This window comes from Pinus tabuliformis, chromosome 7 (genome assembly GCF_031772625.1).
Source record: "Pinus tabuliformis cultivar Carrire ecotype Pingquan chromosome 7, CPIR1, whole genome shotgun sequence".
NCBI classification, from domain to species: Eukaryota; Viridiplantae; Streptophyta; class Pinopsida; order Pinales; family Pinaceae; genus Pinus; species Pinus tabuliformis.
This window is the reverse complement of record NC_142293.1, coordinates 1,520,253,388-1,520,280,493: the sequence shown is the minus strand read 5'-3', so window position 1 is coordinate 1,520,280,493 and position 27,106 is coordinate 1,520,253,388. Positions and strand designations below refer to the sequence as shown.

The following is a 27,106-nucleotide window of genomic DNA, read 5'->3' as shown; positions in this document are numbered from 1 at the left end:
ATTAATCCATTGGGTTTATAATAATCCCTTGGTTTTATTATATCAATCCCTTGGGTTTATTATTCCCTTGGGTTTATAATATTAGTCCCTTTTGTTTAATAGTATTCCCTTTGGTTCATAATCCCTTGGGGTTTTAGTATTACTCCCTTGGGTTTATAATATCAATTGTTTGCGTTTATTATTCCTTTGGGTTTCTCATATTAATCCCTTGGGTTTATTATTCCCTTAGGTTTATAATATTGATCGTGGTAAACCATTGTCAATCATAGCCAACCATGCTTGAATGTCACATTGTGACAAGGATTGTCTCACCATGAAAATAAATAATAATCCCTTGGGTTTATTATTCATTTGGGTTTATTATATTAATCTCTTGGGTTTATTATTTCCTTGGGTTTATAATATTAGTCCCTTGGGTTTATCAATATTGGGTTTATAATATTAGTCCCATGGGATTATTATTCTCGACTCAAACATAGTTTATTATAATGTCGACCATGGTCCAACATGGAATTGTGATAGGAATTGTCTCAATATGTAAATCAATGATGGTCGATCATGTTTATTTTAATGTTTATAATATTTTCTTAGGGTTTATATACGTTGGGTTTATAATATTAGTCCCTTGGATTTAATATTATTCCCTTGGGTTCATAATCCCTTGGGGTCTTAGTATTAATCCCTTCGTTTTATTATTCCTTTGGGTTTCTCATATTAATCCCTTGGGTTTATTATTCCCTTAGGTTTATAATATCGATCATGGTAAACCATTGTCAATCATAGCCAACCATGCTTGAATGTCACATTGTGACAAGGATCGTGGCAACTGGAAATGAGTGAAACAAGCAAGAATCTACAACAAATGGTTGGAAGAAAAAAGACTGACTTCTACCCAGAATGGGCAGAAGCCTCAACACGAAGCTTTTTCCCTTTCCTTTTTTTGACTTCGACCCAACCATCCTGGGGTGAATGAGCAATAACAACTTGAAGATTGGGGTTCTCCACAGGGGGGCCCTCCTTTTTTGAATCAGAGGAGGAGGTCATATGGACGCATTTCTGGGCGATGGCTGGATCGAAGGAATGCACCGGACCATCGGTGGAAGGGATCGCGGAATGAGGGGCATGATCCAATTCTGCATTGCTACATTCATCTTCAGAGCTAGAGGATTCAAAATCCACTACTGGAGGTCGAGATCAAGGAGCCCATCGTTTGGACTTGGGCTTGGAGAGGTTATCCTTGTTCTTTTTTGCTGGGAGAGATGGGCAGGTGTTCTGCAGATGCCCTGATTGGTGGCAATGGCGGCAATGGAATGCAGTATTTTCGTAATCCAGTGTTTGGGTCTAGACAAAGTCATTTATCTTGAGATTGATTTAGTCTAGAAGTCCTTTGCTCAAATCTAACTCCACACATATTCTGGCATATGTGTAGAGACCTTTATTTTCCCACCAGTAATCTCCCATAATGAAACTACCCAAGGTGTTGCCTATAGCTTTATAGACTGCATGCCATAAGTGGGCAGGTAAGTTTGGAAGCCTGATCCATACAGGTGTCCTTGTAATGACTGCAGTTGCTGGATCAAAATCTGGGAACCAAGGAGTCAAGAACAGCCTTGCAGTTCCCATGAACCAAGGGCCTTCTTCTAAAACCTTTTCATAATGCTTACTGTCATCAAATAGAACAATGAAGTATCCTTTTGAACAGAAACTAATCTTACAATGATGAGTCCAGTTTACATGGATCCATGCATAGAGATCTTGAGATCGTGGCCACAGTTCGTTAAATATGCAAATGATGGCTCTTTCTGCAAAATCTTGAAATTGGATTGCAAGACCTTCATGGGTGATTTCAACAGAGGGAATTTCCTCTATCTTGTCGACCAAAAAAGGCTTAGGTTTAAGGGCTTTCAGGGGTTTGGGGGTCTCAGAATGTATCACATCTTTGTAATAGAAAGGAGGAGCAGAGGATGACTGTCCCGCTGCACCTCCTCTCAAGTGAAGGGTAAACACCAAAGAGCTGTTTCTGGTAATGTTGTAAGAAGAGAGGGGAAGAAGATCTTCAAGTTGTTTACCTTGAAAGAGAAGTCTCTGAAGGCCTGAAGGGATCCCAATCCACCGTTCTAGATCCAGTTTGAGATCCAACACCAGATCTGAAGAGCTGACCCATTGCAGGATGGTTCTGCTTGTGGGTTGAGAAATTTGGATCTAAAAGGAGTCAAAGAAGTGCCTAGACATAGTGCCAGGGCCTCTTGTGCGTCTGAGAGCAAATCTGCCATGGCGATGATAGGGAGAGGATTTCTCCTCTGCAAGCATATCTGGAAAGTTCGAGAAGCAGATCTGCTACTTGCTTACGGCAGAGATGACAGTGACACCATCTATGCCAAAGAAAGCCCTGTGCAGAGGCTTGCTAACCTGCCATTTCAGCTCTGCAACCTAGTCAATGTGTATTGCCAGCATTGGTACTTCTGCAAGCAGATTTGGCAGGTTCGAGAGGCAGATCTATTGCAAGCTTGCTATTGAGGTGAAATAGTCTCTCTCAGAGAAATCTAGGCATGATGACAGATTGGGCCAAGGCCTCCAAACTTCCAGCAAATTCCAACCCAGTACAAGTGTCTGTGCCATTTTCTTAGCAGGAACGACAACTTTCATTGAGTGGCTCCCTCCACTACTCCACCATGTGACAGCGATGTACCTAGAAACCGCCATGGACATTAGGGCCTTGTGAAGCCATTTTTTGGCCTCCACCATAAAAGAAGGGCTCAATCTGATCTTCATAACACAGAACTCATTTTCATTCAGAGTGCCATCGTTGTCTGAATCTGCCTCATCCATCATCGCTCGTAGCTTTGAATCCGCCAATGAATCCAACCCTAACAGAGCCAAATTATTTTTCAATCTCTCCATGAAGCATTCGGTTCAAGGGCTAGATTCCAATTCCACCAAACTCACAGCACTGTGGGCAAGAAAATATCGAAAAAAATCGTTCCTTTGGGTTTATTATATCAATACCTTGGGTTTATTATTCGCTTGGGTTTATATTATTAGTCCCTTTTGTTTAATAGTATTCACTTTGGTTCATCATCCCTTGGGGTTTTAGTATTAATCCCTTGGGTTTATAATGTCAATTGATTGGGTTTATTATTTGTGTGTCAAACATGGTTTATTATGGCGTCGACCATGGTCCAACATGGAATTGTCATAAGGATTGTCTCAATATGAATAATTCCTTGGGTTCATAATCCCTTGAGATTTTAGTGTTAATCCCTTGGGTTTATTATATAATTCCCTTGGGTTCATTATTCCCTTGGGTTTATATTATTAGTACCTTTTGTTTAATAATATTGCCTTAGGTTCATAATCCCTTGGCGTTTTAGTATTAATCCCTTGGGTTTATAATATCAATTGCTTGGGTTTATTATTCCCAAGTCAAACATGGTTTGTTATAATGTCGACCATGGCCCAACATGGAATTGTGATAGGAATTGTCTCAATATGTAAATCAATGATGGTCGATCATGTGTATTTTAATGTTTATAATATTAGTCCCTTGGATTTAATATTATTCCCTTGGGTTCATAATCCTTTGGGATCTTAGTATTAATCCCTTCATTTTATTATTCCTTTGAGTTTTTCATATTAATCCCTTGGGTTTATTATTCCCTTTGGTTTATAATATCGATCATGGTAAACCATTGTTAATCATATCCAATCATGCTTGCATGTCACATTGTGACAAGGATTGTCTCACCATGAAAATAAATAATAATCCCTTAGGTTTATTATTCCTTTGGGTTTATTGTATCAATCCCTTGGGTTTATATTATTAGTCCCTTTTGTTTAATAGAATTCACTTTGGTTCATAATCCCTTGGGGTTTTATTATTAATCCCTTGGGTTTATAATATCAATTACTTGGGTTTATTATTCCTGAGTCAAACATGGTTTATTATAATGTTGACCATGGCCCAACATGGAATTGTGATAGGAATTGTCTCAATATGTAAATCAATGATGGTCAATCATGTGTATTTTAATGTTTAAAATATTAGTCCCTTGGATTTAATATTATTCCCTCCGGTTCATAATCCCTTGGGGTCTTAGTATTAATCCCTTCATTTAATTATTCCTTTGGGTTTTTCATATTAATCCCTTGAGTTTATTATTCCCTTTGGTTTATAATATCGATCATGGTAAACCATTGTCAATCATAGCCAACCATGCTTGAATGTCACATTGTGACAAGGATTGTCTCACCATGAAAATAAATAATAATCCCTTGCATTTATTATTCCTTTGGGTTTATTGTATCAATCCCTTGGGTTTATTATTCCCTTTGGTTTATATTATTAGTCCCTTTTGTTTAATAGTATTCGCTTTGGTTCATAATCCCTTGGGGTTTTAGTATTAATCCCTTGGGTTTATAATATCAATCACTTGGGTTTATTATTCCTGAGTCAAACATGGTTTATTATGATATCGAGCATGGTCCAACATGGAATGGTCATAAGGATTGTCTCAATATGAAAATCAATGATGGTTTATCATGTTTATTTCAATGTTTATAATATTTGTCTTAGGGTTTATAATATTGGTCCCTTGGGTTTATTATTATTCCCAGGTCAAACATGGTTTATTATAATGTCAACCATGGCCCAACATGAAATTTTGATAGGAATTGTCTCAATATGTAAATCAATGATGGTCGATCATGTGTATTTTAATGTTTATAATATTAGTCCCTTGGATTTAATATTATTCCCTTGGGTTCATAATCCCTTGGGGTCTTAGTATTAATCCCTTCATTTAATTATTCCTTTGGGTTTTTCATATTAATCCCTTGGGTTTATTATTCCCTTTGGTTTATAATATTGATCATGGTAAACCATTGTCAATCATAGCCAACCATTCTTGAATTTCACATTATGACAAGGATTGTCTCACCATGAAAATAAATAATAATCCCTAGGGTTTATTATTCCTTTGGGTTTATTATATCAATCCATTGGGTTTATTATTCCCTTGGGTTTATATTATTAGTCCCTTTTGTTTAATAGTATTCGCTTTGGTTCATAATCCCTTGGGGTTTTAGTATTAATCCCTTGGGTTTATAATATCAATCGCTTGGGTTTATTATTCCTCAGTCAAACATGGTTTATTATGTTTTTGACCATGGTCCAACATGGAATCGTCATAAGGATTGTCTCAATATGAAAATCAATGATGGTCCATCATGTTTATTTCAATGTTTATAATATTTGTCTTAGGGTTTATATACGTTAGGTTTATAATATTGATCCCTTGGGTTTAATATTTCTTTAAAAAAAATGTTTAAATAAATCTCTTTCTAGCTGTAGGGAAATTATGCTTAAGACATTAATAAATGTTATTTACTGTCACTTATTTGTCACTTAAATATATGTTGTGTCTTTAAATGAAGGACCTAGAAACTTGGTCTTTAATGCTTGGTACATGTATGACCAGAACATCTCAGACCATCGCAATCACAATCACAATCAGTCGCAATTGCAATCAACCCTTTATGCACCCTTAATAATATTGGATTTATATATAAATCCTTTGTATCTGCGCTTTTGAAAATATAACATAAAATGTGCTTTTCCCACTTTTAATACTATTAGCATGACTGTCGAGGCATACCCCTCATTGCAATTGGCAATCAGCGTTTCCCCATATATATATACATTATATCGTTGATATGACGGACCCACCACAGTCATGAAACATAATACATAGGCTTTCAGGTCTGGCTTACCCATATCGCAATCGACAATCATTTCTATTATAATCTCTTTATAATTGAAATATATAAAATGCGCAATCATAAAAAGACTTTTTGACATGCTGGACCTAATGGGACTTACAACCATAATGAATATACCTTGCAGGTCCAGCTCGTGATGCAAATCGCAATCGCTGATCATTGAATGCACCAACATACGTATTCAATGTTTTACAGAGCCGCCGGGTTGTTAAAACATAACGCAAATATGTTTTGGGTCCGGCTTACCCATATCACATTTGAAAATCATTGAATGCACCAACATATGTATTCAGCGCCTTGTGGACCCATTGGGCTTTTAAACATAACGTAAATATGTTTCGGGTTCACCACCATTAATCACAATTGACAATCTTTATATCTGTACATACATATAACTGCGGACCCGCTGAGACTTTACAACAAAATGTAAATGTGTTTCGGGTCCGCACTGCTCATCGCAATCGGGAATCAGTGATTCCTGTGGTAATAACCTACCCACTGCACTTTTGCGATTGCGATTTATTTGCATTATATATATATATATATATATATATATATATATATATATATATATATATATATATCTATATCTACATCTATATCTATATCTATATCTATATCTATATATATATATATATATATATATATATATATATATAAGGGGACCACTCCATATAACTTCTTATATTATGAGTTGATTTAATTCTTGCCTATATCGGGGCCGATTCTTTTACACCTCTTTATTTTTCCATTTCAATGTATAATAAACAAAATACTTCATTTCCCTTAGACTCTGCGAATGTAAAGAAAATAAGAGAGCTTCATTAAGGATGAACCCCTGTAATGATTTTTAGACCTTCGCTAGTGATATAACTAATAAATAAACTTAAAACACAATATAAGCTGCAATAATTCATTTGGGTTTCTCATATTAATCCCTGGGTTTATTATTCCCTTAGGTTTATAATATTTATCATGGTAAACCATTGTCAATCATAGCCAACCATGCTTGAATGTCACATTGTGACAAGGATTGTCTCACCATGAAAATAAATAATAATCCCTTGGGTTTATTGTTCCTTTGGGTTTATTATATCAATGCCTTGGGTTTATTATTCCCTTGGGTTTATATTATTAGTCCCTTTTGTTTAATAGTATTCCCTTTGGTTCATAATCCCTTGGGGTTTTAGTATTAATCCCTTGGGTTTATAATATCAATCACTTGGGTTTATTATTTGTGAGTCAAACATGGTTTATTATGATGTCGACCATGGTCCAACATGGAATTGTCATAAGGATTGTAAGGAATAATAATAATATTGAATATATAATAATAATAATAATAATAATAATATTGATTATATTATTATAATAATAATTATATTTGTATATTATTATAATAATATAATAATTATATTTGTATATTATTATAACAATATAATAATAATATAATATTATAATCAAATATTATTAATAACTATATAAATATTAACAACCAAATTATTTCTATATATTATTATATAAATATTATAATAATAATATAAACTCCTAATAATATTTGAAAAGCATACATGTATATCAACAATAGCAAATTTTGAGAGACATGTTAATTCACATAAGGAAATAAGACAAAAACATCCACTCTTGATAAAAAAAATATTCAGAAGCACAAAAATTATAAACTCCTAATAATATTTGAAAAACATACGTATATATCAACAATAGAAAATATTGAAAGACATGTTAATTCACATAAGGAAATAAGAAAAAAACATCCACTCTTGATAAAAAAAATATTTAGAAGTACAGAAGTGCAACTTCCCAAGTCAATTTTTATAGAAATTGAGGACCCTTTCTAAATACATGAAAGGGTCTTTAAATAATAAAAATAAAAACTAACTATCAATAAAAATTGTTATGTGTTGTTAAAACTGTAAACATGAAAATCTGAGATTTTCTATATAAAAATAGCAGTGTGATAACGATTGGAATAATTCATTGATCTGCTTCCTTTCTTGTTCTTGCAGTTGAAAAATTGCGAGTGTTGATTGGACTTGTAGAGGATGGCTCATCTTGGAATGTAGCTGCATTGTGTAGGTGGCATCAGAGAGTTCAGGAATCATTTAGTTGACTGCATTGGAAAGGCATTTCATGGCCATCTGTTGGCTATGTGGCTAGACTAGAAAAAGCTAGAATGCATCCCATGTCAAATTTTGTAGTTCTCCGATTTGCTTCTCTCTGTTTTCGAGATCCAATCTCCATTGATGTTCTAGTACTTTTTCTTTCGGAAGTTTTCCTGGAGAGAAATCAGAGACCAAATTAGCCATATATAAATTGTCATTTACTAATTTTATTACTCTGTTCATTATTGCTCTGGCTCTAGAAGTCACCCTCTCGGCTTTCATTATCTATGATTCCCACTCTGAAAACAAGATTTCCTTGTGTGATTGTTGTATTTTAGGAAAATTGGCAGCCTTACCTTCTTCTGAATCTTGCTAAGAGAGAAAATTTGATATCTTTTCATCTAATTTTTCCAACTCCAGTTTGGTGTCAACTACCTTATCAATCAGTGATGCAGAGATGTCGCACAAAGGGTCAGCCAAAGATATATTATGGCAAAGGATGTTTAACTGCTGGGATAAGGCTTTGGTTACTTCCAAGGCTTCTTTCTTGAATTCATTAACCTGTGGATAACCTTTATACTTTTCTATCTGTAATTGCATTTTTGAAATTTGATCTTCCTTAGCCTTCTTTTCCTGTTCAATTTCCATCTGAAGCCTGCTCAGCTCTTGAGACAATTTCTGTTGTTTCTGGAGAGCCTGCTGATCAATCTTCTGTTTCTCCAGATTCAACTGCTCTTTTAATTGCTCATTTTGTTGTCTATGCTCTGCTAGCTGCTGTTCAAGCTTACTAATCCTTTACTGTTCTTCTGCTGATTACATTTCAAGTTGATTGATCCTTTGGTCCTTTTCTCTGATTAGCTGATTGACTTCTGAGGCTTTTTCCATTGTTGTGGCTATGTAAGCCCCTACATATTGAGATAATTTTGTTAAATCCTCAAAAGGATTGACTTCTGAGTCTTTCCATACCACACTCATCGGTTCAACGAGAGGATTTGAAAGAGGTCTTTGATCAATTTTCCTCTGTCTCTTGACCACAACCCTATGCTTTGGACTATAGAATACATCTAGTGGTGGTATTTCTTGTATTTTCAGAACAATCTCCTCTATGGGATTTTCTGGAATTATTTCAATATCCTGCTGAATTTCGTGTGTGCCGATTGCCCCTTGAATTGGAACATTAGTAACCTCAGGTTCTGGTGATTTTGATGTAGTGAGTTCTTTGGATTCATTCGTGTTTTTTATGATTAGATCAAACTGCTCCCATTCCTTGATTAAATTAGGATCAATAGTAACATTAGTATCAAGGATCTCACTAGTCCCTTCATTTGTCCGGTCCTTCTCAGGACTTTTCTCCCTTTCAAGGTTCTTTTCCTTTTCAGGAGTCTTCTCTATAGTTTCTCCTTCACTGTGGCCCTCATGTTGCACCATAGGGGTGGTATTTAATAAGTCCAGAGGTAGAGTTTGCAACCTCTGTGTTCTGGACTTTAGAAATCCCTCTAATCCCTCTGCTCCCAATCTGATTTTTGCAAGATGTTTTACTTGAGAAAATAACTCAGCTAAAGTGAACAAATCATCATAATCATCTTTCTCATGTTCAAACTTGGCAAGTTTGACATGAGAGGTAAAGTTGTAGGCAATTGCTTTTGGATCATACTGCCTCTTTGGAATGACTGCTAACTTTAACATTTTAATTTTCTCAGCTTCCTTCTCTGCATGTTTAAAGTCATGCAGTGTATAAGTACCACATCAGAGGGGGAATGTTGGCCACATTTTCTTTTTGGACTCCTTTAGGTTTCTGGACATCCCTACTTCTATTATCTAATAAGCTATTTCTATGGCAAATAGTTTATCAAGAATGTATAAGGGGAGGACATGTGGATTTGTAGTGCTACCAAAAACTGTGGTATAGGTGAAATTCTCTTCACAGAACCAACTACCAATTGATGTTAGATCAACATTGGCTTCATCGAACAATTGAGGAGTAGGTTTGTTGAATATAGCGTAGTGAATGAGCAAGACAAAACCATGGCAGATTCTATAAAGACGGTTTTTATAATGGGCCTTCCATAAATACTTATGATAGAGATGAATGGGGGTTGGGTCTTGTGGAGTCCATTTCTAGCCTAAAATGGGGTAATTAGAATTAAAATAGATGGTATCCATGATGTAGGAACTCATATAAAATGGGGGTATTACCCGGTGTTTCCGGGAAAACTAGTGTCTTTTCGATCTGATAGTCCCACTAAGATGAGTAGCTATCTTGGAAACAAACAATCAAAGTCACTTGTGATTTCCTTTATGTATGATAGATAAGAGAGAAGCAAAGAGTACCAACCTGAATCTTTCGCTTGGCTCCTTGCTTGTTTCCTCTCTCCCTTGATAGAGCTTGCCACTCCTTTCCTACTTGTCCCGCTTTAGAGATTACCTGTAGAGGCAAAGCAACAAAACACCATCAAAGCATAGAGATCCATAACACCATAAACAATGCAGAATCAGAAATACATTGACCATACAATTGCATTCACAAATAAATGAGATTCACAAATACAAGATTATATGGAGGAAAACTCAAATAACTTTATTAATAGTAGAAGAGAGGATTACAACCCTACTGTCTAATCCAACATCATCCTTCCAGCATGAAAGCCCTCTTCACCTCATGAAAATCAAGATCACCCAACAATACAATGTCTCCAAGAGAAACCAACAACACTTCCTTACAAATTACAAAATTCCAGCCTCTAGATCTCTCAGATGAGGGATCCATATATAGATGTCTTGCAAGGGGATGAGGCAACTCTGGGTTTTTGATTAGTGTCATTTAACTGATAGTTCTTGGTTCCACTTGGATATTTCTTTGATCTCTTACTCATCCCTGGGCGAATTCAGAGAGGCAAGTGTCATAGGAGAAGTTTCTAGAAGATTCCATGAGCATCCACTTAGCAAACTATCTTTGCCATTTGTCTCTTCTCACTCATCGCACCCCACAGAAAGCTCTTTCAGCACGCGTCGCACCTGGCTAGTGTAGCAACCAGTATGCATCGCACCTTGACCATGGAGTAGCCAGTATGGTCCAGTTTTGGCTAGTTTTGAGTAGTTTTTCAGGTGGAACTTCTGGAAAATGATGTAATCATTTGACCATAATCCTTTAGGGTATGAAACAACACTTTTAGGAATTAAAGAGCCCTTGGTTTATCGACATATATGATTGGGTTTGTAGTGCCCAAATATGTTTATAACACCCGGGTAGTCACCAACCTGTTTTTTCTGTAATCAAGGATTTGATTGGCCATTTTATCAGAAATAATGGTTGCCCAATCCATGATATAAGAGTTAACTTCCGCTTCCATTAAGGGCACCATTTCTATAGAAAACTTGGCTGAATCAGTGACTCCAAAGAGTCTACATATCATAGCACCAACATAGTAGTAAGGAGATGCTAAGGAGTCTACGGAGTACATACCCGATGATTCGTGCTTGTGTTTGTTTGGGAAATGCCTCCACTACCTGATAGGGTCTGACTCCAGGTCATTTTCCTTGGCGAAAGCTTCTACAAATGCTGCATTGTAATGCTTCTGTGGTTGCAGAAAATGGTACATCTTTTTGATATCTTCTACCCTGAATGACCCAAACATCTTTCCATCAGCCGTAAAGAATGCTCTGTTAGTTATGCTGATACTTTCAATTACCCATCTGACCAAGTCATTGTAGGGTAATATTTTGGTGCAGGAGGCTATTCTGTGAAGAAAAGAGCTGGCCAAATCTTTTAGAGTATTCTCTGACTTGTCATTTGAATCTGTTGTTCCCCTTTCTTCTTCAATCTCTACTGGGTCCTCGGCTTCCAGTAAATTATATTTGATTTCCCATGAAGCCTTTCCTAGACCGAGGTAGGTAGTATCAGATATGAATACCCTCTTTTTTGGTTCATCATTGATTATGGAGGGAACCTTCACTTTCTTTGATTTCTTCGACATTTCTGCTCGATTGATGAATTCAGCCTTGCTCTGCAAAAAGAAACAGAAGACTGTAACAGAGGAAAAATTCATTCAAAGCTAACACACTATTCGGGTTTTAATATGTTATGCTACCATGGATGAAAACCTTGAAGGATTCAACCATAATTGCTCTACTAATGATTTCCGTAATTTCAAAATTGTGATACTTAAATGCCATAATGATACGTCGCATCGCAAATCTCAGGAGGCACAAATGTTATGTTTTAGCTGTTTCCTTTTTATAACTCCGATTGCGATAAATAGTGAGCTGTCATAGGGAGGCAGGATAATCTTTAAGAAATCAATAAATCGTTTGTTTCTCATTTATAATTGATTTATGCTTTTAGACCCGCAAACATTCGTTTAACAATCATATTTCCCCTTTATTGAAAAGCGCACTTTCCAATAATAAAATCGCATCGACGGATTCCGAATGGGCATTTGATATGCATCTTGGGACTTCACTGATGTGCAATTGCAATCAGCTTGTCGGATCTCAAATATTATACCCCCACATTCATAAATCGTCAGGTCTGCCTTCCTTATCAATGCTGCGCTACTCCTCCTCCGAAGCCCGAAGCCCGATCTCTGATAAGCGATCGCCGATCACTTATATGTATGAATATGAATAAAGATTGCCAATTACGATTAACGCTGGCGGACCCGAAACATATTTACGTTATTATAAATATAATAATAATTATATTTGTATATTATTATAATAATATAATATTATTATAATGTTATAATCAGATATTATTATTATTATTATTATTATTATACAATATAATTGTTAATATCTTTTTTATAATTTTATATTATTATATTATTTTAATAATATAATGATAATCTAATATTATTATGAGCTATTCTTATTATTAATTATTATATATTAGGAGTTTATATTATTATTATAATATTAATATAATACTTACATAATAACATATAGAAATAATCTCGTTGTTAATATTTATATAGTTATTAATAATCCTAAATACTCATAATAATTAACCCTATGTATACAAACTCTAAGATAATATTAAAAATACTAAAGCCTAATAATAATAATAATAATAATAATAATAATAATATTATTATTATTATTATGAGTTTATATTATTATAATAATATTAATTTAATAATCATAAATATATAATTATATAAGAATATAGTTGCTATTATTTGTATAGTTATTAATTATCATAAATAATAAATAATTGGTCTTTATTGTTCTTATTATAATAATATTGATTATATTATTATTATAATAATAATTATATTTGTATAATATAATAATAATAATATTATAATCAAATATTATTAATAACTATATAAATATTAACAACCAAATTGTTTCTATATATTATTATATAAATATTATAATAATAATATAAACTCCTAATAATATTATAATAATAATTATATTTGTATATTATTATAATGTATAATAATAATATAATATCATAATCAATTATTATTATTATAATAATAATAATACAATATAATTGTTATTATTATTTTTTTTATAATTTTATATTATTAGATTATTTAAATAATATAATGATAATCTAATATTATTATGAGCTATTCTTATTATTATATATGAGGAGTTTTTATAATTATTATAATATTAATATAATATTTATACAGTAATATATATAAATAATTTGGTTGTTAATATTTAAATATTAATAATCCTAATCTATGACGGCTTTCGATACTCAACGGTTTTGAAATTCTCGAATATTTGATACTTGATTATGAACTCGACATTCTATATCTATACTTCGGCGATCTTGGATCTTGGATTTCTGAACTCAGTTATGAAATTCTCGCATATTTGATATTCAACAGTTCTGAACTCGACATTCTATATCTATATCTGAACTCGACATTCTATATCTATACTTCGGTGATCTTGGATTTCTGAACTCGGTTATGAAATTCTCACATATTTGATACTCGGCGAATTTGAACTTGACATTCTATATCTATTCTGATCTCGACATTCAACTCGGTTCTGAAATTCTCGCATATTTGGTACTCAGCGGTTCTGAAACTCGACATTCTATATTTATTCTGATCTCGACATTCCAAACTATATGCTCGCTTTGGTTCTGCACTTGACATTCAAATAATATATATCTCTCTCTCTCTCTCTCTCTCTCTCTCTCTCTCTCTCTCTCTCTCTCTCTATATATATATATATATATATATATATATACCTTCGCATTCTATATCTATACTTCGGTGATCTTGGATTTGAAATTCTCACATATTTGATACTCGGTGGTTCTGAAATTCTTGCATATTTGATACTTGATTATGAACTCGGCATTCTATATCTATACTCTGGTGATCTTGGACGTTGGAATTCTGAACTCGGTTATGAAATTCTCCCATATTTGATACTCGACAGCTCTGAACTCGGCATTCTATATCTATATCTATACTTGGCATTCTATATCTATATAATAACCTATATCTATATCTATATTCAACATTCTGAACTCGGCCTTCTATATCTATTCTTCAGTGATCTTTGATCTTGGACATATTTGATTCTCGCATATTTGATACTCGGTGGTTCTGAACTCGGCACCATATATCTATATCTTTACTCGGCATTCAAAACTATATCCACATTCAAATAATATATATATTTGATTAGGGTCTCTTCGGTGATCTTGGGTCTGTTGAAAGCATCTTCTAAACTCGACATGACCATTTTCATTGAAATTCCAGATCTAATCAGGTCTGTGGGCTGCGGTGGGCACATACGATCTACAGTCAGGTTTGCTGATATCAAGTGCACACTTTCCTTATCTTTTTCTAATACATATTTGTTTCAAGTATGCCACAGCTATCAAAGATTACCAAAGACAGACCTAGCACAGTTACTCTACAAGGCCTTTATGAGTACATAGATTCTTTAGAGAAACGTAGAGAAGAAAGAGAAGTCAAGCTACAAACAAAGTTAGAAGCCATGCTGGAAAATAAATTTGCATCTCTTGAAAACACAATCCAAAAACAAATAGAAAATAAAATAGAACTATTGGAGAATAAAATGGAGGCAATGGAGACTAGGTTGCAGGTTATAAAAAAACAAAACCAAGATACTAACCAAACATCCCAGCAAGGAGAGGCTGATACTTTAGAGAGTCTTAAAATGAAAGACATGATTAAATAACTAGAAGAAAAAGTTAATAGCCGCCTCACCCTAAATAATGTGGTAGATAAATTATATATCAAACCAATTAAAGATGAAATGAAAAAATTAATAGAATTAGACCATGAGTGTAACAAAAGGGCCTTGAACCTTATAATCTTCATTTTAAAAGAAGAGGTATATGAGGATACTTTACCCATAGCCCAGACATAATTACATAATAGATTACAAATTGAAACAACGTGTCTCACAGAAGCAACAAGGTTGGGAAAATTAACTGAAAATAAAGGAAGACTGATTCATAATAAAGGTGAGCTCTACTGATCATAAGTATGACATACTTAGTAAAACCTCAAGTCTAAAAGGAACGAGAATATTTATAAATGAAGATCTCATTCCAGAAGATCAAGCAGAATTAAGAAAGGAGGTTCAAAGGTAAAAGAATCTAGAAAGGAAGGAAAATGGGCAATAATCAGAAATAGAAAAGCCTTTATTCGAGATAGAAACCAAAAAGATAGTACTAAATAGCAATTCAATATGCTCAGGATTCTTTCTTGGAACTGCTAGGGTTTTCAATGGAACAGAGGCCCCAAGCTAAGCTGGATCTCAAATGATGTTGATATTATTTTGCTTGTTGAAACTTGGGAGCACGAAGAATCTAAGGTCCCTAACATAGATGGTTTTACGCTTTGGTCTACCTGGAACAAGCGATCCTCCCATAGAGGCATTGGGGGAATAGCTTGTTACAGTAAGAAGAACATCGCCCCCCATGCTAGGATTTATAAAAACGACCCTTACAACCAATATAGTTGGATAGAGATCATTGATATTAATAATAAAAAGACCTACATATCAATATGTTATTCCCCCCCATCAATTCTAACTTCTATAAGAAGAAGAATCTAGATAAAAATAGTCCTTACAATGGTTTAGAGAATGATATTTCTAGCCTAAGGAATGAAGGTAATATCCTTTTAATAGGTGACTTTAATGCTAGAACTTCAAGCAAGCAAGCTATTATTCTAAGCAATCATTCCAACCCTAATCCTCTTTGGTTAGACAAAGACCTACTCTAGCTAGTAGGTACAAAAGGAGCTCTGAAGACCTCGGGGAGAATTTGTTTGGGTCAGAGCTAGTCAAGCTCTGTAGTGATTAGGATCTCATAATTTGCAATGGTCTAAAGAAGTGGCCCAATTCTAGCCAGATGACCTACATCCATGGGCTTGGTAACAGCGTGGTAGACAATGTTATTTCCGATCTCCCTTTATACAATGAAATAATAAATTTTGACATCTTAAATGACCATGAGCCTAACTCTGATCATAGGCCTTTACTTATAACTCTCAATTTTGTCATGCATAGAGATCCCATAGAAAATAATCCCTATAGCCAAAAGAACTCAATTTTTGATAGAAATAAAAATGATCTCTTTCTAAATGAATTAAAAACTAATTTGCTTCCTTTATCTAGTATAGACAACATAGAAAACCTCTATCATAATTTTACTACAACCCTCTCATATTCTATTAACAAGTTCTCAATTGAAGTTTCAAATCATAAAAAAAATAGCAAAACCAACCCATGGTATGACAAAGATTGTAAAAGTGCGACGACGACAATTAAGGAAGTTGTTGATGAATCTCTTAAATTGGACAAGATAAAAATACAAAGCCCTAACTAAAAGGAAAAAGAGTTAGTACATTCGTAAAAGATAAGAGAATCTATTACACCTCTTTAAGGTAGCTCCTAAGAAATTTTGGAGGCAGATTCTGACTAGGAAAACTAAAGATAATAATAAAATTGCTTTACACGATTGGAATTCATATCTTAAAAAGCATTATGAATCTCCAAATGTCATGGATAACTTTGAAACCCTACCCACAAAGAAAGAAGTTTTCTCTCTAGAAGACATTGATTTTGGGGTTAAACGTCTGGCTAATGGGAAAGCTAAGGACGTTGAAGGTTACTAGGCGGAAATCTTAAAGATTGGAGGCCCTGTCCTCATCCCCCACATCCACAAGCTTTTCAATCAAGTAATCAAGCAAGGGTTCCTTAAGCTATGGACTGAGAGCCTCATTATCCCTATTTTTAAAAGTGGGGATACAAATAACCCATCTAATTATCAGAAAATTATGATCAGCCCTCTCTTAACGAAGTTATATGGTAGTATTTTGGAAAAGAAGTTGAGCATATGGCTTGAAAGTGAAGGTAAGCGGGCTAAAGGCCAAGCGGGTTTTAGAAGGCATCACTCAACAACAGACCACCTTGTTATGCTTAGGATCATTGTGGAGGAATGTTGTAATGATAAATCCAATCTCTTTTGTTGCTTTGTGTACTTTAGAAAGACTTTCAATATGGTTCCTAGAAACAACCTTTGGAATAGATTAGAAGAGTTAAAGGTCCCTTTCAAGTTGAGAGCTACCACTATAAGGTTATATGAGAACGGAATTGCCAAGTTGAAGAGCAATGAGGGGTGGTCGAAAGATATTAAGTGTAATATCGGAGTTAAGCAAGGTTGCCCCCTCTCCCCTACCCTATTTGGTATTTACATTGACAAGCTCGAAGGTTATTTAGAGGAAGTAGGATTTGCTGGCACAATCTTAGTTGGGATAGTCGTCATCCTTCTTCTCTAAGCTGATGATATTGTTCTCCTTGCAAGGTGCCCATCTGATCTTGATAAGCAACTTAGGCTTCTTAAGGATTTCTGCTCTACCAAGGGTATGACTGTTAACACTGACAAAACAAAAGTTATGATTATCAAATCCAAGAAGGACACCTATGCTAACTTTATGTATGACAATAATAACTTGGAGAAAGTGTATTCTTACAAGTACCTAGGAATTGATATTCATCAAAAACTCAACTGGAACTATAGCATTGAGAAGCGGATTAATGGGGGGTGGAAAGCTTACTTTGGTCTTGAAAATAATTGTAAAACGACAAACCTCGTAATGTGGGATAAAAAGAAGTTCATCTTTGAAACTTTAGTCACTCCTGTTATCTTATATGGATGCGAGGTTTGGGGTTGCAGCATCTCTAGAGAATCCTAGAGAAAGATTGAGCAAATCCAGAAGCGCTTTATAACGTATAACCTAAAAATTAAAAGCAATACAACCTATCCTATTCTCCTTATAGAAGTAGGTCTTTCCCCTATCGAGAGCCTAGCTATGACTAGGCTTCTGTTGTACAAGCACAAGCTCAATAACATAGGAGATCACATACTTCCTAAGCTAGCCTTAAATTCCAAACAAAACCACCTAAGGCCAAATCAGGGGTGGTATAAAGACACGAGTGCCTGGTTAAACCATTGGGAGATCAATGAGAATGATGCATTACAAAACATTAATAACATTAAAAATATTGTTACTTCTAAGTTCAAAGAAAAAATATGGTGTGAGAAAGATTTAACAGCTAAAAGAAAATTAAGTTATTATAAGAAGGTCATCAACCCTACCCTAGAAGATCAAAAGTATCTCTCTGTTTTAACTAGCTCAAAAAAGAAAATTAATATAGTGAAGATTAGAACGAACTCTCATGAGCTCCATAGTGAAATAGGTTGTTGGGCAGTTCCTAGAACACCATGGATGGAAAGGATCTGCCATCTCTGTGAGAATAAGAACATCGAGGATGAAAACCAATTCCTCTTAGAGTGCCCTGCGTACAACCACATTAGATCTCAGTTTCATAATCTTTGTCACAATACTGACCTCCCTAGCCTTTTACAATGTCAAAATTATAGTGAGCTTGGGAGGCTTCTCTCGAAGCTTTTTGAGCATAGGAATAAAATCTTAAATCAAACTAAATAATTTGTTTCTTTAGGTCCGATAGACCAATGTTTGGTCTCAGTGGACATTAACCATCATCATCATCATCAATAATCCTAAATAATGATAATAATTAACCCTATGTATACAAACGCTAAGATAAAGATTAAAAATACTAAAGCCTAAGAATAATAATAATAATAATAATTAATAATACTAATATTATTATGAGTTTATATTATTATAATATTATTAATATAATAATCATAAATATATAAGAATATAGGTGCTATTATTTGTATAATTATTAATTATCATAAATAATAAGTAATTGGTCTTTATTGTTCTTATTATAATAATATTGAATATATAATAATAATAATAATAATCATAATAAAAATAATTATAATTATATTTGTATATTATTATAATAATATAATATTATAATCAATTATTATTATTATTATTATTGTTTTTTATGATTTTATATTATTAGGTTATTTAAATAATATAAAAATAATCTAATATTATTATAAGCTATTCTTATTATTAATTAATATATATTAGGAGTTTATATAATTATTGTAATATTAATATAATATTTATACAATAATATATATAAATAATCTGGTTGTTACTATTTATATAGTTATTAATAATTCTATATGGTTATTTATATAGTTATTAATAATTCTATATGGTTATTTATATAATTATTAATAATCTTAAATACCTATAATAATTATTAATGTGGTTGATATAAGCCTTTTGGCGTATATCAATCACATTGGAAAATGTGATTGATATGATATATATCAAGCATATTTACTTTAATAAATATGGTTAAGCTAATTTACTCAATATTATTTAAACCCTAACTTCATGGGTTTCACCCAACTAACCCAACCGTCTCACCACAGATTACTGTATTATATAATCAATGCATATTATTATTCAAATAGTTTAAACTAGCATTTGCACCACATGTTGCAAAGGAAACGCCATAAGGCAATGATATAAAAAACAATAGCATAGAAGAAAGAAGTCAAAATTTTATGCAAATGACATAAGAAACAACAGCATAGAAGAAAGAAGTCAAATTTTTATACAATTTTGTTTCTTTACCGGTGTTTATTTGTTATCATCAACAAATGGCTAGATCATCTATTCATATTACCAAGTGCTTTCAGTTCATAAGGTTTATCCTAAGGTCCTTGATGGATGCCAATATTGTCTTCTGACATTGCTTGATGAACATTTGACAAAGGATGAGAACAATGATGTAATTGAAATTCAAAGATTATGAATAAATAAGGAAGACCTTTATACCATGTGGAAGCCCACTTTTACGTGCAACATCGAGCTGCTCTACTGTATCCCTTGGAATGCCTCCTCTCTTCAGAAGAATGCCCAGTGTTTTGTATGTATTCTCATTGGGTGAAGCCTTTAGTTTTAACATTTGATGAAAAACTTCAGCAGCCTCTCTCAATCTTCCATCTGCAATGAACAGGCTAATGACGCTATTAAAAGAAAGAACGTTAGTAAGAAATCCCGAGAGACGCTGCCTGCTCAGGGAGATTTGAAGCAGCCAGAAAAACTGTGTGGCGATTTGAAGCAGCGAGAAAAACTGTGCCGAAAAAATATAAAAAACTAACCTAAACTACATCCAACGCTCTGGAACATTTCAATCGTCTAACATCTAATCTGATGGCTCAAACAAGGACACGGTGGCAATTGGGGGAGTTGATTTCAGAGGGAAACGCCTTACGGCGTAAAAATGTTAGGTAGTAGCGGATCCTTTTTGTGAGAAATAATTTACGCAAGTCACTTGCAACCATAATTGTTTTGCATATGTAAAAATCTCTCTCCATCATAAATTAATATTCTGATTGTTGGTTGTCAGGGAAAACAAGGCAATATATTTATGATGATAATGCTGGGATATTACAAAATGACAACACAAGATCGTTAGCTTGATTCTAATTATTGTAACCTTATAATATGCTGATTACAATTTTAATAGCTTTCTTGTTTATGACGTACTAAACCATACATAAGGAAAACTAGAGACATAGTTTTACTCTGATCTTGTTTGCCCCAGTGCCCCATCTAACCTGATGATTTATCGAAAACCAGAGATACGTAGTTTTACTCTCATTTTGTTAGTTCCTAAGCTAACATGATGATGGGCCTTATGGTATCAATCCCACTGGCCTTATGGCATCTCATGTGCCATTGCCTTTGTTTACCCCCCTGGGAACATTTTGAATAGAGACTCAACTCATAACAGCTTGAAAATGACCAAATCAACTGAGCTCCCCATGAATGACCAGAGCTACACGGCTGATTGCTCTTGACACCCTCCATATTTGGTGTTGTACACCAGCCCACCCATCACCACTATGATTGGCCTCATCACCTGCTACAAGCGCAAGCAAGTCACTTATACCAGGAAACGCTGTTGTCCCATACTTGTTGATTTAAGACGGCCCATATACCTGCATGCGAGCCAAACATATGTGCAACTCTGTTTTAATAACCTTGCATTTAAGAAACATCACAAACACAACAATCATATATTTTGAACATATGTCCTTTACCAAGTGCTTATACCAAGGCGAACCAGGCAGCCCATCTGCGTCTATAAATGCACGCTCTGCCATTACAAGATGGTCATTCAAGCTCCTCAGCTCTGCACTTTCATCCTCAAGAGCCTCCAGTTCTTGAATTTAGAGCATTATAAAGTTGTACCTAATCAATTACCATCCAAAAATTTAAAGGCCTTTGTATCTCTTGTAGGGGTTTTGAAGAAGAAACCAAACCTGTGCTTTTTTCTTAATCTGCAACGCAGCTTTTCTGAGCTCAGTAATGGACTTACGCAATGGATTTGTAGACACGAAGCAAGGTGCATCAGCAGAGCTTAACTGTGATTCTAATGTATCCACATACAACTGTCCCAATTACAGGCCAAATATGTCAAAGAATTTTCGATGGATTTTCAAAATTTGCATCTTCTGATACTAATTTGCCAAGTATAAGCAGTTGATTTATAGCATATGGTATCAATTAGAATTAGACTGAACAAAACTTCCTACTATCAATTAGAAAAGAGTTAACAAACATTTGCTGCCATTTATGTTCAGAATAGCAGATGAATTTATGTTAGGTTTAGATTTTATTTACTTAAAATGAAAAACTTAACATGAATTTTTGCTGGTTTTTTAATATTTTAGTTTAAATGAAGAATTTGTCTTTTTTATAAACAAATACATTAAAAAACCAACAAAAATTCATGTTAAGTTTTTCATTTTAAATAAATAAAATCTAAACCTAACATAAATTCATCTGCTGTTCTGAACATAAATGGCAACAAAGTGTTTGTTAACTCTTTTCTAATTGATAGTAGGAAGTTTTGTTCAGTCTAATTCTAATTGATACCATATGCTATAAATCAACTGCTTATACTTGGCAAATTAGTATCAAAAGATGCAAATTTTGAAAATCCATTGAAAATTCTTTGACATATTTGGCCTGTAATTGGGACAGTTGTATGTGGATACATTAGAATCACAGTTAAGCTCTGCCGATGCACCTTGCTTCGTGTCTACCTTTCCTACCTGCAGATTGTCGGCATACGTTGTATAGTTGAAAGGGAGAACCTTTGCATCCGCTAGCTTGAGCGCTGTTAGACCCCACATTGATCCCACTGGACAATAGGTAGAAAATCAAATGTTTAATTATAATCATTAAATTTAACTCTCCGACCATCTTCAAAGGGGCTAGGGATTTCTGCCATGAACAAATTGCACATATACTAAGACTTTACAGGTTGTGCTGTGGGATGTATGTTACTGCAACCTATAAGCCTTTGGATCCACACAACTTGTGTATGGCTGATATTCCTTGCCAGAGGGCAATGTATGGAACGTTGACAATGTACTTACGTGCAACATGCCTATGAAAATGCGGGTCGCCATATTTTGCCATCCACATGTAACCATCATACAGAGAATGATATGCCGGAAAGTCTATCATCAATACATTGTAGAAATAAGTACAATAACTTGTTGATCTCTCTATTTGTATTTAATTTCAATTTCCTGTATTCTATGACTGTGATTTCTTTACCTTCTCCAAAGGTGAAGTCAGTGCCTGGAATTCCGGCATGCTGCACAAATGGGGCATAATCGGATCCCCCTCCACCTAACCTTTTAATTTGAGATGGAAATTTAGTAAGCTCTTTACAGCAATACCCAAATTTTATTGGCAATTTACAACAATACCCGATTTTTATGGGAAAATATTAAACACCATGTAGTCAAATCCGATGAGAATAATGTGATGTTCAATTTGACCAGATGAAAAGAGAGTAAACCAAAACTAATCATTGACTTACTGTGTGGTACTTAATATTTGCCAAATTTCCTTCTGATAGGGAATCAGATTAACCATATTGATTTAAAATCAATGAGATGTAATCTTACTTATCCTTATCATTAATTGAAGCATAAAGTCATGAAACAAAACATGAGGACTTACAGAAGGATGGGAATCTTGGCTGGAAGAAGCCAAGATTAATCAGAATCAGATTAATCATATTAATTTAAAACCAGTGAGATGTAATCTTACTTATCATATCATTAATTGAAGGATAAGGTAATGAAACAAAACATGAACACTTACAGGAGGACGGGAATCTTGGCTGGAAGAAGCCCATGATTCATAGATTGTCTTTCCAGGATTGTCTGGATCTTCCACCTTTGCAAATCAGAGTATAATAATCAATTCAAAGTATAACGATCAGTATTTTACTGACAGTGGAAAGTAGAATAGACCCACTTGAATAAAATATCCAACTGACCTCTTTAGCTATATCCTGAATAAAATCGTCAAGTTGGGGTGTTGATTGAAGTTTAAACCCCGGGCCCTTGACAGCCTCATCAACATTGAGATATGCCACGGCTGATGAGAACAGTAAATCATAGTTCTGCTCCACCCATTCCGTGGATCCAATCTGCAATTTTTATTGGTTGATAAATAGCATATATCTCAGAAAGATTCTAAGTTTTGTGTTAATCACATTTATTTAACATAGAAAGAGAAAAGTAGTAAAATTTTCAGAACTTTTTTGGATTAATCTGGATATATATATATATATATATATATATATATATATATATATATATATATATATATATATATATATATATATATATATATATATATATATATATATATATATATCAAAGTGAACTCTGTGGGGAATTTACCTACAGCTAATCCATAATTAAACAAATATTTAGTAGTAGTAATATTACTACTACTAGAGACTAGTTAAACTTACCCATCGATATAGACTCTTCTCTTGGTACAATGAGTAGCTATAATTATATTTTTGAAATCCCAAATGGATATCCTTGACACATACCTCCTCTATCTTAATCTAAACTACCATATTTATTCATGGATCAGATAACTGTCAAAAACAGAGCCCCAGAACATAATTGGGATGAAATACCGATTGCCAGAACATCATATTCCTCCACTCTTCATAAAGTAAATAGAAGTTCTTACCAATGCATATTCCTCTGCATCCAGTTACACAATAATATACTTCTCTTTGGCTGCCAACCCTGTTTTAGCAACTTCCCTAGTCTCTGAGATATCTGAACAAGACACAGAGTGGTTAACTTGGATATCTTTACGAATAGAAATAGGTTAGAAAAGAAGGGGGATTAAGCTAGCAATGATTCAGACTTCCAGAAGGTTTGCAGTTCCGCTATTCGGGTCACAGGCACCAAAAGTCCATGCATCGCAGTGGTTACCCAGCAAAACATACCTGCTTATCACCAAAGATATCTTTTTCTTATATCAATAGCTACAGTATTTCAAGCTGTAATATATTTAGTGAAGACTTGCAACAGGAGTTAGATGATATTAACCATTGTTTCAGCATTAAAATACGCTCCATGAATGGACATGCATTGATACACTCATGAAGTTAAAGTCCCAGAAGGTGATCCATACCTGTTAGGCTCCTCCGAACCTTTTATGAGTCCAAATACATCTCGAATTGGGGCAATGGTATGATTTGACTGAAATTACAATCAAACATCAATATGTAAGGATCTCTGCCTTGTATCAGAACTACAAAAGGTATTCAGATTAATTGCAAACAACATTACATGAGAGGAAAGACAGCTGTTATATAGTGTGAATTTGATCTAAAATCACCAGAATGTAAGATTTCCATTAAAGAAAAATAAGTATAGATTTCATAGCTTCTCACCCAAATATAAAATGTACTGTAAGGAGAGTGCTAAACACCATGCTTCTAACTGGTTATGAAATATGCACATATCACTACATATGTCCTAAACTAATGCCGTAAATTGGTAAGAGATTATTATATTTGGTAGCTTTCTGTCTGGAAAAATCATATTGGTGCATTCCCGGCTAAAATTTGGGTTCTTTCCGTGCAGGAAAAAAATATTTGAAACAGAAGCTAGTTTTTAAGGAGATGCGGTTTGAGCAACTCTTCCCAGCAGTTTCAAATTCAATCCTCGGACAAAAACGGGGTAGTGCTTGTCCCCTGCCCGCTGGTTTGAAACAGAAGCAAGATCTTCCAATTGGGAGGATTCATCGTGTCTTTTTAGGGGGTTTGAAGCAAGAAGTTGCGTAAAATCCTTATTGTGGAAAACTAAGATGTATGATTTTGGGGCTACAGAAGGGATGCAGGGTTAGATTGAATAAAGATGGGCATGCTTACCTTGTAATGAAGATTGAGAATGCTTGGTCCCCCACCAAGGCGATATGCAGGCAAGTCCAGAGCACCATGCCAATCAACAGGAGCAACAGGGCCACCAAGCGACTTCATTATGGTTGTGGCATCCTCCGCTGATATTGGAATCGATGGAATCGTAGGCAGTTTAGTCCTGGGATCATCTACTGATAAGCGTTCTGAATTAGGGAGACTGGGCTAACCGGGCATTAGAGGATCCCCAATTTCTTGATAAATAGAACCTCGTTGAACTCCAGATGGAGGTAACCATCTAGAGTCTGGATAGTATCCTTGTGTTCTGTTCCCTCCATAGTCTCGAGGATCAGAATATATCATAACTCCAACTGCTCCAGCTCCTGCAGCAATCTCTACGATATCTCCTCTGAAACTTTTTCCATATTTTGCGATAACAATGGCACCTTTAGCATCCAATCCCATGTCTCTGAGAGTGGAGTAGTCCTCTATTGCCATAGTTGACAAACACCACTTCTGCAGAAATGTCTGCGGATGGAGAGTAAGAATGAAAGGTGGGAATGACTTTGGCGTTTTTGGTGGAAGGATCACTTTCTATTTCCTGCTCCTTCAGTTTTAGCTGGATGACCTCCCCCTGCGGTAATGTGAGGGATAAAGACCTTGATAGAGGATAAGTCAGCAGAACTTCATAATCTGTTTAATGAGCATCCAGACCAGAATTCTGAAAAGTGGAGAGAACATAGTCTATTGTGGCAAAGTTTTCAGGGGTGCCGACCACATGGGGTTCTTGGGTGATGACCTTGAGATGTTGAGCTATGGTGTCGTTGCATCCCATCTTCAAGAACAGTCTGTGATAGTCCTCAGCGCTGATGGTGGTCTTGGCCTTGATGGGTATTTCGCGTATTCGAGTACTGAAGGGGATGAGCATGGCTGCAGCAAGGAGAAAGGCGGTATATATCCCGCAGAACAGCTTGGAACGGTGCAGAGTCCATCTGGATGAAGATGGATTGGAATCTGGAGTGCGGCGATTTGAAGCACCGAGAAAAACTGTGCCGAAAAAATATAAAAAACTAACCTAAACTACATCCAAGGCTCTGGAACGTTTCAATCGTCTAACATCTAATCTGATGGCTTAAACAAGGACACGGTGGCAATTGGGGGAGTTGATTTCAGAGGGAACGCCTTACGACGTAAATATATGGACTTTATTTGTTGTCAAACAGCCTTATATTAAAACGTTCACGTTATTACAATGAATATTTTGGATAAGATTCTCAAATATTATGGGGTTTATTTGTTGTCAAATAGCCTTATATTAAAACGTTCACGTTATTACAACAAATATTTTGAATTGGATAAGATTTTCAAATTCTCTATTTTAATGCCTGTAAAATGTCAAATATTACATGATCCTCAAATTCTCTAAAATTTATGGTGCTTATCTCTTGAACATTCTTATATTCAGGACACTTAAGATGATCATATGGAATATTTTGGGTATGTTTCTCAAATTCTCTATTTTA

The 27,106-nt window shown here is 34.5% G+C and overlaps 1 pseudogene across 1 annotated transcript; it reads right to left on the bottom strand.

Moving 5' to 3' along the window:
* Positions 1 to 11,404: 11,404 nt before the first annotated feature.
* Positions 11,405 to 26,690, bottom strand: LOC149253622 (putative glutamate carboxypeptidase LAMP1; annotated as a pseudogene). The gene is made up of 14 exons (XR_016265475.1): positions 25,599 to 26,690; positions 24,857 to 24,924; positions 24,587 to 24,668; positions 24,404 to 24,495; positions 23,691 to 23,843; positions 23,513 to 23,587; positions 22,958 to 23,066; positions 22,774 to 22,857; positions 22,447 to 22,535; positions 21,652 to 21,780; positions 21,443 to 21,543; positions 21,279 to 21,327; positions 20,159 to 20,456; positions 11,405 to 11,925 (listed from the first exon to the last, which is right to left on the bottom strand). The product of XR_016265475.1 is annotated as a putative glutamate carboxypeptidase LAMP1 (transcript).
* Between the last annotated feature and the right edge of the window lie 416 nt (positions 26,691 to 27,106).